A 15038-nucleotide genomic window follows, 5' to 3' on the forward strand; every position below is an offset into this window, starting at 1 on the left:
AAAAAGGAAACATCATGATGCCAGCCCTCCTCTGGTGATCTCAGTGGATGCTATGATTTGTGTGTTTTAAATTCAGAGTAGCAGGGCAGACAATAACATAATTGTGGACTCTGACTTTCAGGAAGGCAGCAGAGTAAGAAAATGTGGGTTGAACTGGCAGACAGGAAAGAAGTACTTAAAATGGAGCAGATGTTTACTCCAATTACTTCTGAGAGTCTGCTCATGCATTCTGGACAAGTCCAGAGAAGGTGAGAAGGCTGCTTCAAAATCACATTTCAGCTGGGTATGCAAAAATGACTGCGGGCAAGTAGAAGGGCATGTGCTGACCTAGGTCCACAGGAATTATCTGTATGTTGTTTGCTCACTTAATGCTCCATATAAGTGTTACACAGTGTTGTATTTCATTAATATTGTTCCATTATAGGTTGCTTGTTCTATATTTCAGATGCTCCCAGGGATGGTGGGAGAAGGAGTAATGTTAACCAGCAATATTCCATTCACTTAATTACTTCTGGGAAACTAATATAGCAATATGTCGAGTAAGGAGTTAAGAGAAAAGGGCATTTCATGCATGGGGATTAGCAGGCACAAAGGTACGGCAACAGGAATGTGCTTAATTTGTAGGGAAAATCCCTTGCTCTTTCCAAGTGGAGAATCTGGGAATAATGAAAGGTAAGTCTGGACAGGAAGGACACTTGAGATTGGATTATAGGATATGGTGTGTGTGAAGAGGACTGTCTTGACTGTAGGCATCTCTGCAGGCTGAAGGTTTTTAAGCAAGTTTCATTTAAGAAGATTATTCCAGTAATGTACAGGATGGTTTGGAGTGGGAAGAGCCTGAGGGCAGGGAGAAAGGACATAAGGCTACTAGAGTAACGTTTATAGTGGGGAATAAGGGACTGACCTTGTGTGGACACGAACAGAGAGGACAGAAATAAAAGCCACTAAATGAGTCTCTTTTACTCGGCAATGAGAAAGTCAATTGTTTGTTGAACATATTGCCGCTGGGATCTTCTGAGCAAGAAGCAGGTTTTCCTGCTCTTCTCTTAACCTCACATTCTTGTTGCTTGTTTTCCCAATGTGGTCTCCTGTTGTCTTAATGGAGCAGTGGAGCTCTGCTCATTAAAATTGTGCAGCACATTACAAGTATCACTCATTTTAAGTAACTGATTTTATAGCATTTCAAACCTGCCAAGTTGATAAATTAGGCACTCTACTATTTTACACAATCTGGAATCTCAGATTTCAGGGATTTTGAAAATTAGCAAATCCTGTGGCAAATGGCAGCACCTGCTGGCAAATATGATATTACAGGCTAAGACTAGCAGGAAGGGTAATGGCTTGGAAAAAGATGAACAAAGAGAACAAAATGGCAGGAGCTGGGAGAGTTGAGGAGGGGAATCCATAGGCTCAGGAGAAATTGATATATTCCAGGCAAAGATGGGATAGGCTATCAGTGATGGGCAAGAAAACTCCAAAGTTGGATAAATCAATCCAGATAATTAGTAGAGACCTAATATGTGGTTATCACTATGCTAGGTGCTTGGACAATATAAAAGTGACATCAGACAAGGTTCCTGACCTTAGAGGCAGTTATACATTTAGAATGATAAATTTTAAAAATCTAAATGCTATAAAAAGCCTCTTGTGGTATAACACTGCAGCCAGCATTTTAAGAGTCTGACTACCCAACCCTCTTCAACAATCATTGTATATTTAATGCATCTGATAATTATTTTCTTGGAAATTGTTTCCCTGTGAAAACACTTTTTAATTTCATATTGGAAATGGATGTTCATATGGGCAGATGGGCCACAGTTTCACTGTACAGCCCTTGTTACCAGAATTCCAACATTCTGTAAGGTCAGACTTTGCAGACTGTAGGGCCCTCAGACATGATCCACAGAAGATGACAAAAGTCTTCATAAGGTCTGGTCATGGATTCACCACAGGCTAGTGTGCAAGAAGACTTCATGGCTTCTTATTTGTTTGTATCCCATCTCTTTTTTCCAGAGAGAATTTAAGACTACTTCAAGGCAGATAAGCAAGATGTAAAGAACTAACCATGAGCCAAACTACACCAGTTGCAGGAAGGGATGAGAGGAGTCATGAGACAGAGACTGTTCTTAAAGAATCTGGTTGGGAAGCTGTAAGTAGGTGTATAAAACCAATGAATATCAAAAGATTATTTATCAGTTTGTAGTAAAGATTGGGTCAAAATCCTACCTCTTCAGTTCCCTGACTGGGAACCTTGAATAACTTGAATAGAAACTCTCAGTGTCTGGTATGTAAAAGGGGGGATACTAAATTGCCTCACAGGGTTGTTGTGAGTTTTAATAGGTTAACATATGTAAAGCACTACACAGAGCCTGGCAGTAGTAAGCACTACATGTGTTAGGTACTATTATTTTGGAAAGTGGTAAAGAAGTGGCATATTCAGTAATCTCTGCAGAAGTTAGGTATAAATCCTTTCGGGAAATAGTGATTTAAATAAAAAATAGTGTTGAGAAGAAAAGAACACAGAAGGATGAACTGGGGAGGCTTACTGTGGGGGGGGTGGTTTGTGTAAGTAGAGTACTTGTAAAAAAGTGGGATTTATATGAGAGAAGAGAGAAGAGACAGGCAGAATGGCTTGAATAATAGCATAGAGAAAGTAACACATGTAACCTGTTACAGGAATGGAAAGGGGGCAGGTCAGATTGGAGCAGTGTGACCATAGAGGGGAAATATTTGAAGCCCTACACTGGGATGATTGTGGAGGGCCTTAAATATTAGGCTTAAAAATTAAAGTAGAAACTTTAAAGCCTTGGGAGCCACAGATGGGGTTTGAATGGGAGAGAGTGTCACATTAGGAAAACTAATCTGTGCAGGAAGAGTGAAGGATGCTGCAAGGCCCAAAGACTGGCTAGGGGTTGCAGGGGAATAAAACAAGTTTCCCTCTACCCTTCTCATTATGTAGCTGAGATCCCTGCAATAAAAGATGGATTAACAAGAGAAAAACAAACAAATTTGTTATCAGGTATCTCTCATGTGAGATACCTGGGAAAAATGAGTACCTCCCCAAGGTGGCTTAGATTTCAGGATTAAATACCATCTTAATAGGGAAAGGGGAAGGGAATGTAGGCCTCTTAGGGGAGAGTAGGCCTTTTAGGGAAGATGGGGGGCACTTAGGAGAATAGATGGAGGGATAATGGTTTGTGACAAAGCTTGTCTGCGTGTGGTGCTGACTTCTAGTTTCCTCTCTTGTGATAAGAGTCCATCTTCCCTTGTTGATGAAACTCCCCAGAAGGGATTTATGACAAGTGAGTTCTTTTTAGAGGATCTATTTTTAGGCAGACAGGGGAGCTGAGAGAAAGCCTCTCCCTGCATTTGCTGGTTTACAAATGCCTACAGCTCAAAATAATATACCAAAGTGGCATTTTGGGGCAGCATGTACTGCTACCCTTCAGGGTCAAGTCTGTGTTGAACCAAAAGTACAACAATGGGAGTCTGGATAAGGGTAAAGACGGATGAGAGGACAGGATTGACCTCACTAAGGAAGACCTGATGACATTGAGTGTAGGTGCCAAGGGAGGAGGTGGGGGAGATACTACTGTATGAAGCTGAAGATGAGATAGTTTCAAGGTATCACGTGATCTTAGGAGGAGCCTGGGGATGTCTTACATGTTGAGGCTGAAGTGAAAGGAAAAAATGAACACTGATAATGTCCAGGGCAGTTTCCTTCAACAAATGTCCTTAGCATTCTAGGATAGAGGCTACCCTTGAGTATGGGGTACATCCCTAGACAGAAATCCCAGTGGTTTTCTCAACTTTTCATTTTTAGTACATTTAATGTCATTATAGGACTAGTGATTTCACTCCTTTTAGGCTGGATCTGGGTAGCATTTGTCTGAGCTCCTCAAAAAGCACTTGAGCAGTGTAAAGTTTTCATCATTAGCTGTAAGTGTGGCCCATACATCCTGGTTAATTTACGATCAGCCTTTGTGCTGACTTTCTGCCTGAGGACCCCTGTATCTCTCCTTCCAATTTAGCATTAATATTAATGATGAACACTAGAGCAGAAAATCAGATCAGCAGGCAGAGTCAGAACGACTCCTTAAACAGTTCCCAGTTTACCCAGATGTAAAGGTCTGGGGTGTTTTTGTCCTTCAGGTGAAGTCTGGTAAGTGATGAGAACTCCTTTCCTCGAGTGAAAGCTGATGCTTTAGAGATGGTTTCCTCTTTGCAGCCTCATTTAGGAACACACTAAACAGTGGTTCATTAAGCTGTAAGCAGCTGTGTAGTGGCACCAGAGGCTTCTGAGGGCACTGGGCTGAGATGGTGGTTTCACTGTTTAACTTCTGAGTCTGGGACCATTTAGGGCTCTGTAGGAAGAGCAGAGTAATGAGTGCAGTGAAATTGAACATGGCTACATTTGCCCTAACATTGAATTAAGGCTATAGGCTCTGAGATCCAGAAATAGTAACATTACACATAAAACTAGATGGGGTAGATTTTGCAGGGATCATTTGTTTTCCCATTTCAAGGCTTGAGTGGTCAGATGTAATAGGGATAGGAAGTAAAATAGAAATAAAAATTGTAATCTATAGCTTGGTCTAGCTGCCAAATTATGATTAGGTGCATTTTTTTATGTCTTACATTTTTATCCCTATATTATTTTATTTCTGTGGCCTTGTGGATGGGCTCAAAATTATCTAAAGGTTATGGGATTTCTCCAGTGTGCAATCTGTTCACTTGTTCTCCCACTGTTTGGAAGGCCACAATGCCCCCAGTGGCAGTGAGCCCAAATAGCTCAATATGCTTTGAGCCATACTTTCCATTTTTATAACTTTTGCTTGTTTTACAGTCTAATTTTAGGCTTGACTTATTTTTTTCTCTCTTCCATGCTATATTAATAAAATTCACAATTCCTTGAATAGAGCAAAGAGTCAAATGTTCATTGACTGGCTATTTCATGATTGTAGTAGGCAGGAAAAAGCTTAGGAAGAATGTTCTCGTCTTTGGTGATGCTATTGTGCAAGCAATGCAGGCATAAAAGTGAGGCACACTTGGGTTCCAATCCTATGTCACCATAGCCAAGGTATGTAAACTACCTTATCCCAGTTTTCTCAGCTGCTTAATGGGGTCATGTGATATTCAAAGAGTCAATGTGAAGAATGAAGAGAGAACATCTGAACATGCCTAGCAGAATACCAAGCATATTGATGGGCCCTTAGAAGGTATTTGCTGAAGAAATGAATAGGTCCAAGGCAAAATTTCGGAAGACATGGATAGTCTTGTAGAAATAGCAAAATTTTGGAAGTGGCATGCTAATGACCTGATCCTCTCTTTCTATACATGTTTCTTAATTGCCAGATTGGTGGTGAAAGGGAACTTGGCTATCTCCTAAAATTATGTGAAATTTTTCTTAATGTAAATTGAAAGGGATTTACTCTCTGCCTTTAATAATATGAACCAAGAGCAAAAACTGACAGAATAAGGTATATTTCAACTTGCTGGGAGACCCTAAGATGGCTTAAAATGAGAAATGAACAAAAAAGGAAACAGTGTGAAGTGAGCTATATGAAAACTTTGGTGTCTCAAGGGAGTGTTTGCAGAAAATATTGTGGTATTGTGGCTTGAAGATTGGACCACTGCCCGCCGGGGAACCAGCAGGCATACTCATGCTCTTGTGGGCTTTCCAGACTATCTACAGACCATCATGAAGGAAGATAGTGCAATGGGCCTATTTTCATTTTAGGGCTTCATTAATTTTTCTTCACAACATAGTGAAGTAGAATTATTTCTGTAAAAGAAGTGGAACTTCATGCATGAGAATACAGTTAGACAATTTGGCCTTTCCTATCAATTGTCCATAACTCAAGAAATCAAAGAACAGAGACAGGCTCAGAATGTCTAATGAACAAACCACACAATAAGTTGCATAAAAATGGAAGCCCACCGGGTTCCTGTCCAAATGTTCTCTAAACTTAATGTTGGCTGTGGAAATTGAGCATGTAGTCCACAGGGAGACTGACCCAATGGGCTTCAGAGTCACTAGGTGCTTACAAAATGCCATAACTTACCCCCACTGTCCCCCCCAGCTCCCCCAGTTTTTAAAGCCTTGGCTTACCTCTCAGTAAGACCTAACTCTTAATTCATATTGCCTCTTGAAGGGAGCAACTTTATATTTCATAACATTAAACACACACACTAAAAGCTGCCTTATGAGGTAAACATCTTAAGATTTTATGATAAACTATTTTCATTTTAGCAGTCACCTGGGGTGTTTGTTCTCTAGCTGCAATGCAGAGCTCCTGGAGAGGGTTATGAGGCTGCATCCAGCTTCCTGGGAACTTTTCTCAGACGTGACAGTGGGGAGCTCCTGAAGATGGCAGCAGTACTTTACATTTCACCAGCCCCGGCCAGGGAGGCCTTGTGGTTTACACAGCATCAGAGCCGCGCAGTGGCCTCCTGATTGTCGTCCCTGTGCCCCCACCAACATTCCCAGCCACCATCTCAGGGTTCAACTTCATCTCCTTGAGCCCTGCACAGCATAGCACAGAGAGAGGATGTGAAGCCCAGGAGGTATCTGTCTAACCCCCCTTATTAAAGAAGGAAGGAATTCACACCACCAGCCCCTCCTTTTCCCTCCGAAATGGGGATTCTCTCTCCACTCGAGTGTGAAACTGAAGAGCAGAAATAGAGTAGAACATACACTGATTTTTTTTAATGACATGATTTAAATATTTAAATATTATTCTTTAAAATGACATACTCTCCACTGGTTTCTTATACTATTAGACGAAGAATGAACAAACCCCTTCCTTCTGCTTTCCACTGACAGACAGAGATGCCCATTCAAGAAAAGTAATGTTTATTGTGTAATTTCTGAGAACTATACATAACAATGACTGTACATAAGAGGTGTCCATAAATGGAAATCTGAGCATTTCACATCTGATTTGAAAAGCTGTATTATTTATAAAAGCTATTATATATTATTTCTATGTGGAGCTGAAGATTTAAAACCTATTTTCTAGGCAGATTGTTTAATTTACATTTATAATTTTTTTAACTTAATTAGAATTTTACGATGCAGAGACAACAGAAGCTTGTATAAAAAGTCAAATAATTCAGAAATATGTGTGGAACAGTTAATAATTTCCTTGCCCTATCCTACTTCCTAAGGTAACTGTTAAAATGCTCACAAAAATGATTACTAAAAAAAATAAGATTATAGTGATACATGATTGCAGCTTTCTCTGGATCAATATATACAGATTGAAGCCTTATATAATAACTTACTTAATATTCCCTAATATGGATGTAACATAACTGATTTAATCTTAGTTCCTGTGATGGACATTTATGCTCTTTCCAGCTGTGTTATCACCACAAACAATGCAGCAACTTCATGAACAGTCTTATCTATTGATGTCTTAATTTTTGTGGGCCAGAGTCCTCAAAGTGCAATGTTATATAGAGGGTTATGTGTGAGTACTGTGAATTTTTAGTGAATACTGCCAGATTGCCTTCTAAAAAGCTAATGATATTTGAGTGTTCATTTTCTTACATCCTTATCAGCGTGTGATGTTACCAATCTTTAAAATGTTTTGCTAATCTGCTGTATAGCAAATGGTATCTTGTTTGAATCTGCATTTCCCTGGCAAGACTGCATGTCATAGTGTCTAAGAACAAGGACCTAGAGCCCAACTGCCTGGCTGTGCTGCTTACCAGCCGTGTGACCTTAGCAAGTTACATAGCTTCTCTGTGACTCAGTTTCATCATTGCCATTGAAAATGGGAAAAATAATAGTACCTGGCAAATAAGATTATTGTTGGGATTAATAAAGTTAATATTTGTAAAGATTTAGAATGGTGCCAGGTGCTTAGAACAGCACCTGACATGTAATGAGCACTAGCTGAGTTAAATAAATGCATTCTAGTAATATGGAACACCATTTTACATATTTATTAACCATTGGCATTTCTTCTGCCCAATGTGAATGTCAAAAGTGTTTAATTTTAGTCTCAGAAAAGGGGGGATTTCACTTTTGAAATCAATTCCCTCTCAAGGAATAGCACAGCAATTCCTCCCGCTTCCCCCAACTGCTTCTCCAGAAATACTCTGCTGCTTGAAAATACCAGATGTAGAGAATTTTGCTGAAATGTTTGAATGAGAAGAAAGGTTTTGAGAAAACAAAGAACTTTCTAAATAAAAGAATGTTCTAGATTTAACCTCTACTAATATGAAAAAATAACTTGAACTTGTCTTCTCCCAAAAGTGGGCCTCAGTTTACCTGGATAGACATGTAAATCCAGAACAGCTTTTCAGAGACAGAGAGAGAGATGAGGCGATTGGAAGGAATTTAATTGCCAAGAGTACAATTTTATAAGTGAAAAATCATCATTTAATATCTTGAATTTCAGAATAGCTCAGCCTTGTTGAGATGACTAACCACATACCTCTTTGCTTAATTGGTTACTTTTCACTTTGGTTTGTCCTCTACAGGGAATCTTGTATTACTCATCAGTCACATACATCTAAAAACACCCAGCATCAGCCTTGCTTAAGTGTTGGAGACAGCTGTTTCCTGTGTTCTTCCTCTTAGCTTCTATCAGCAACATGTCCTTTTCACGTTTGTTTCTGGTTAAATTCACATTTAAACAGGTATATTCCATTTCCAAATTATGAGAATGAGGGAGGAAAAGGTTGGGGGGAGAAGGATGAGGCAGGAGGGAGGGAGGGAAGACTTTCTGAACCACACTCATTGGCATTTGTGCCAAGATCAAAAATCCTTAGGCAATACCAAAATGACTTTTCTTGAGCCTTAGGAACAATGGCAGGCAATGAGAATGTTTAGGGAAATGCACCCCCTTCAAATCTCAACTTCAAGCATTCTGATACCCTACCGCCACTTGCTCCTTTTCCAGCTCATACCCTTGCATGGCGTGGCTCCGATAGCTCTACGTCACCTCCAATCTCTCAGCCTTTGCATTGATCCTTACCTCCCCTTGTGTGTTTACTTCCCCCACTGATTCTCTTGCGTACATCTGCAATTTCCTTGCCCCTTTCTTTCTCCATCACCCTACTCTGAATTAATTACTGCAAACCTCAAGTGGATCACATGGCCAGCCAATCTTGCAGCATTTCCCTAGTCAATTCATTCCCTCTCTCCCTCCTAGGCTATCATCTCATACCTTCTCCTCTCCCCTCCAACCTCCAGCATCCCTCCCTAGTCCTCACTCTCAGCTCATGACCTAATTTCTTATTTCACTGAGAGGCTATAAGCCATCAAAAGAGAAATTCCACATGCTCTCACCACTGAATCTCATATCCTAGCTGCATCTGTACCCACAAGCCAGCCCCTGCACTTCTGTGGGACAATCCTCCTGCTTGTGCTCCGTTCTGCAAAGCCGTCATCCTCATGGACACCTGGACAGCACACCTGCAATTGGACAGTCTCCCTCCTGCATCATCAGTTTCTACGTCCTTACTTGGTATTTACTGTCAGCTTACAAGCATGCTGCAATAGCTCATCTTTTTAAGATTTTCAATGTAGGTGTTAATCATAAGCTCCATAAACAAACTGCTGTACAGTCATTTTAATAAGGGAAAATATTGTGTGAATAGGTGCAACACACGAAGCTGGCTCCTTTTCCTTAGTGAAGCATAAAACATGTTTTTTGAAGTCCCAAATCAATGACACAATAGACATTCAACAAAATATGCTAAAGCAAACCTTGTTAATTGTCATTGTTTAAACTGGAAAGACTCCAAAACATAGCGTAAATAGAAGTTATTTCCAGGTTTCTGTGGAAAAATTAGTAAAATGAATGTTGATGGGCCACAAACTTCTAGTAAACTTAGGAAATCATGTAACTTTGATACAGATAATTGTAAAATTAGTTCAGGTGTGGAATAGCTTAAACTCTTCCACTCCCAAAAAAGTACCAGGAAGATAATATACAAAGTCTTAAATGTGAAGCTATTGAGAGCATTAATAAACTATGTACATATTGCCTAAGGAATTGAAACACTTCTGTTTTTCCAAATTCTTGAATTGTATTTCTCACCACTGACAGGATTCATCACTTCTGAGGATACAGGGTGCAGGTGTATGGCGCCAGATTGGCTCTGTCTGTACAGGTCACCAGACTCACTGGACCTCTCACTCTGCTGGAGTTTCTGCTCCCACGATTGATGGAGGCACCTGGTTGCCCTGTAAATGGCTGCCAGCCCTGTTATTGACTCTCTGCTAGGACTTTGATTCCTTCCTGGCCACATCCTTCATCTGCATATCCTCTGTCCCTGCCACTGAATGCTGCAAGGACATGTCTGGGATCTTATGGTGCTTCTCTGAAGCCCTAAGCATCTGAGCAGTAGTATGTGCAAGTTCAGTTCCATAATGCCTATTTCTATCCAGAAATGAGATCTCTGATGGCTGAAAATATGCCAGACCATCGTTTCAGCTCTCTCTGACCTCCTGAAAGCCACAGGTAGTAGAGCTCTGGGTGCTCAGCCATACCAGGTCCACCCAAAACCCCCAGGGTAAGGTGTTGATATGCAGAAGCACTTCCCACCCCAGAGACAGGGGTATTTTCTGGGGAGAAGGTCACACCTGGTTTCATACTGAGCACATCTTGGATAGTCCTAGTCTGGGACACACCAAGGCTTCTCCCACACTGACCTGGCTGCCAGGTTGCTCACCAGAAGACCAGCTTCTCAGTGTCAAGTGTGTGGCTGCTCTGGGAATAAGATGCCACTTCATCACTGGCTGTTGGCCACCATCCCATCTTGAAAAAACATCTCCTTTGACCCCAATTCAGCCTCCAGCTGCTGCCCATGTATACCCTCCCCATTACGGTAAAACTCAAAAAGTATTGTTCATGTTCTTGCTCTCACGAGTTTCTCTTCTCCCATTCTTTTCTTCAGCTCAGTCCCATCCTTTCCCCATGCCACCTTCATTTTATCAAATCTAAAGGTATTAGCTGCAACTGACACAACTGATTATTCCTCCTTTCTTATAATACTTTCTTCTCTTAGTTTCCAGAGCACTGCACATCCTGGTTTTCCTTCTAGTCTCTTCTTTGGCTGCTCCTCCTCTTCCTGACCTCTTAATGTAGCAATGGCCCAGGCCCCAGTCCTTGGGCTCCTTCTCTCTCCTTTATCCACACTGACTTGCTGTGTGATCTCGGTTAGCCCCACACTCAAGGTTGACAGGTACAAAAGGATTCCCAGTTAAGTTGGAGTTACAGGTGGACAATAAATTTTTAGTCTTGTACTTTTATTTTCTAAATCTTACAATCTTATTCATCCACTTTTTTCTCTAATGACACCTAAATTTCTATCTCCAGCCCAAACCTGTCTCCTGAACTTTTTACAGTTGGGGAAACTGAATCTTCCAAATTTAATAGCTTCTACATCTCCACTTAGATTTTTAACAGGCAGCTCAGACTTACCCTGTCCAAAACAAATCTTGATTCTGTTTCCTCCCATCAAATTTACTCTTCTTATAGGCTCCTGCTCCCAGGAGATGGGATCCCATTATCCTAGTTGATGCTATTATCTTTGACCCCTTTTTTAAATTTGCTGCACAACCAGTCCTTTAGCAACCCCCAGAGACAGTGTCCTCACATTATAGTCAGAAATCTCACTTCTGCCTCTTCCATTGCTACCATACTAATCCCCCACCATGCTAAGCCATTGTCATCTCTCACTGGGACTGTTCTAACAGCCTCCCAGTTGTTCTCCCTGCTTCTATTCTCACTCCCCTCCCCCAGTATAAACTCCACAGAAAAAACTTTAAAAAACTTAAACCACATCATGTCACTCCTCTGCACTGAACTTATAATGTCTTCTTCTCATTCTGAGTAGAATTCAACATCCTCACCGTGGCCTGTAAGACTCCATACCATCTGTCCTTCTGCCACATCCCTGACCTCATGGGCCATTACTTTCCCCCTTGCTCCTACTGCTCCAGGCACACTGACCTCTTGGTTTTTTCTAGAACATGCCAAACACCCTCTAGCCTCCAGGATTTCATTACTATTCCCTCTGTTTGGGATATGCTGCCCCACATATCTGCCTGATTAGCTGCCTTGCTTTGTAAGACCCTCAGTTGTAATGTCACCTAACAAGAAAGGCACAATTGCCCTGTCTAACACCCATTCCCTCCATCTGGCTCTGCTCCCTAGGCCTGCTTTATTTTCTTTCACACTACTTAATCCCACCTGGCATGCTTATTTATTGTCAGTTTCTACCTCTTTCCTCAACTAGAATGTCAAGTGCATGAGAGCAGGGCTTTGGTTTTGTCATTGCAGAATATCTGGGGCTAAGACTAGTGCCTGAGATCATTACAACCATCAATATGTGTTGAGCACATGATTGAGTCAATTAATGAATGGAAGAGATTTATTATAGAATTATCTTTCTTTTCATTCTGTATCTTAATTCTGTTTGTAATGTAGCCAACTCTCTTTTTGTTGGTCTGACTTTTAGTTTTGCAAAACTTTTTTGTGGGAATAACTATTCTCTTCCCCTAACAAATCACTAAAGCCTTCTACTGTATAAGGATTTGGGAAGAAGGGAGGGATGCATCTTTTGCTAAAATAATTTGGGGGGTCAAGGACTGGGAAACCTCAAACTGAAATTAGGTATAAAACATTGAGTTTTGCCCCCTGTAGCCTTTCAGAAAGTATACATGCCTCTTGGAAAAATACATTTGTCTTAGAATATAAATAATACTCTATAGAGTTCAAAAAAAGCTTTTATTTTGCATCATCATGTCTATTTCACAAGTGGGAAAAAGAATCTTTAAGGGTTCACAAGGTAAATTAGAGGTGGCACTATTACTGAGCCTGGGTTATCAGCCTAAGTTCAGCCCAATGAGACAGAGACAGAGCCTTGAAAACTGTTCTTATCACAATCACTTAAGTTGACTGTGAGTTTGGAAAGATGTCTTTCTCATAAAAATTATGAATAGGACTTGGGAAAGTGATACTGTCCAAAAAATTTTAAGAATTTTCACAAAAGGATTGGAGAACCAATTCAAAGATACTTTTACTTTGGCTTCCATTTTGCATATCTATATATGTGAGCTTACACATTTTGTTCTATTTTTAAATTCAAGTGTGAACTGCTTTTATGGATTAGTAGTGTTTGAAACTCTAGAAGTCTGTGATCCAGAATGTTTATCTTGGTCCATTTGGGTTTCTATAACAAAATGCCCATAAGACTAAATGGCATATAAACAACAAACTTATTTCTCATAGTTCTAGAGGCTGGGAAGTCCAGAATCAAGGTGCCAGTAGATTCTGTATGGTGTGAGGGCTGACATCCTGGTGCCATGTCTTCACGTTGCAAAAGGGGTAAGGGAGCCTTCAGGGGCCTCTTTTATAAAGGCACTAATCCTATTTATCAGGGCTCCACCCTCATGACCTAATCACTTCCCAAAGGCCCCACCTCTAAACACTACCACATTAGGGATTAAAATTCTTGACCATTCCTGACTGTTACCTTCCTTCGGGAAGATACTGAGCTGGATTAGTTTAATTAGATTGGTTTAACATCAGATTAATGTTGAGCTAGAAAATGAAGATTGGAGTTGATGGTTGTGGTGGTGCTGGTGTGTGTGTGTGTGTGGCAGCAGCATGAGTTGAGGATGTAAATACTTGGAGGTAGAGGTGGGATGGGTGTTGCACCAGAAAGGAGAGAATCTGAATGAAGTGAAGGTATTCTTTGCATGCCACTCATGGGCTATTTGTACAGAATACTCATGGGAATAGCACATAGAAACCAAAGTTAGCCATCTGCAGCTTACTGTCTGATTTTCTTTAGGCCCAAAGTACATGCACTGGTGCTTGTTTTCATGGCTGCTGCAGAATTTCAGATAAGAAATCTTCAATGGGTTATAATCTGAGTTCAAAATGTTCACATTTTGTACCTGCCTAAATCATAGCAGGTTATTGGATATTCTGATTTTGAAAAGGAATGAGATGTTTTCAGTGTCCTTTGCTTGAGTAAGTCCCAGGTTATTTCCAGTTAGATTTTATGACATCCTGTGTCTTTCTGCCATTACTAAGTTCCAAGATCAAAGATGAGATAAATGACTGAGACCCGGTCACTCCAACAAAATGCATGGGTTGTGTGGTCAGCTTATCTCTGATCAGAAGCTGAAACTTTTAGATCAGCCATGTTGTACCTCTAACATTTTCAAAAACATTTGGGATTAGTCAAGGCTGATTATCTATGTGATCAAAACTAAGCAACAGAAATGAATCTTGGGACTTTTCTGTGGAAATGACAACTGCCTCCTCCTCCGCATTGCCAACAAACATTTGAATGGTGCTTTACAGTTGACAAATCATGGCACACAATGTTGAGTTTGTATTTTCTTTACTGTTTCTACTTTCCATTAAAGACTAATACTAAATCATTGGAAGTTGAAATTGTTCCTTTGTCCTTTAGAAGGATAATTCCAAGTATGCAACATTTTTATATTAATGTTATTTCATATCAGAAAATTCATTTTAGAAGCACCTAGAGATGATTGTGAGACTGAATAAAGAGGAAGATATCGGGAATTGAATAATAAAATTGCTACAGGTTTGGCAATTTTTTCTAGTAGAGATGACCTAACTGATTAACAACTGAGATTGGGAATATGATGGCTACATACATGATTTTCAGTTTAAAAAACAGGTACTCAAATATTTCTTGATTTGACATGCTTAGCAAATTACTTGGCCTCTGTGTATATAATTTGCAACTGGCATCCTCTGACCTTACTTCTAAGAGAAGGTTACTTCCAAAAAGGGACTAGCAGTTACCAAAAGGGAAGGGTGGGGGAGGGAGAAGGGGATTGAGGGGTATTATGATAAATACACATGGTGTGGGGGGGTCACAGGGAAGACAGTGTAGCACAGAGAAGACAAGTAGTGTCTCTGTGGCATCTTACTACACTGATGGACAGTGACTTCAATGGGGCATGGGGGGGACTTGATAATATGGGTGAATGTAGTAACCACAATGTTTTTGATGTGAAACCTTCATGA

The 15038-nt window shown here is 40.4% G+C and overlaps 1 long non-coding RNA gene across 1 annotated transcript in view; it reads left to right on the forward strand.

Annotated features, from left to right (window-relative positions):
* Positions 1 to 15038, forward strand: part of LOC140850732 (uncharacterized) — a 112858-nt gene that overhangs the window by 21471 nt on the left and 76349 nt on the right. The gene's annotated exons all lie outside the window — the stretch shown is intronic.

Source organism: Manis javanica, chromosome 8 (assembly GCF_040802235.1).
Source record: "Manis javanica isolate MJ-LG chromosome 8, MJ_LKY, whole genome shotgun sequence".
Classification (NCBI taxonomy): Eukaryota; Metazoa; Chordata; class Mammalia; order Pholidota; family Manidae; genus Manis; species Manis javanica.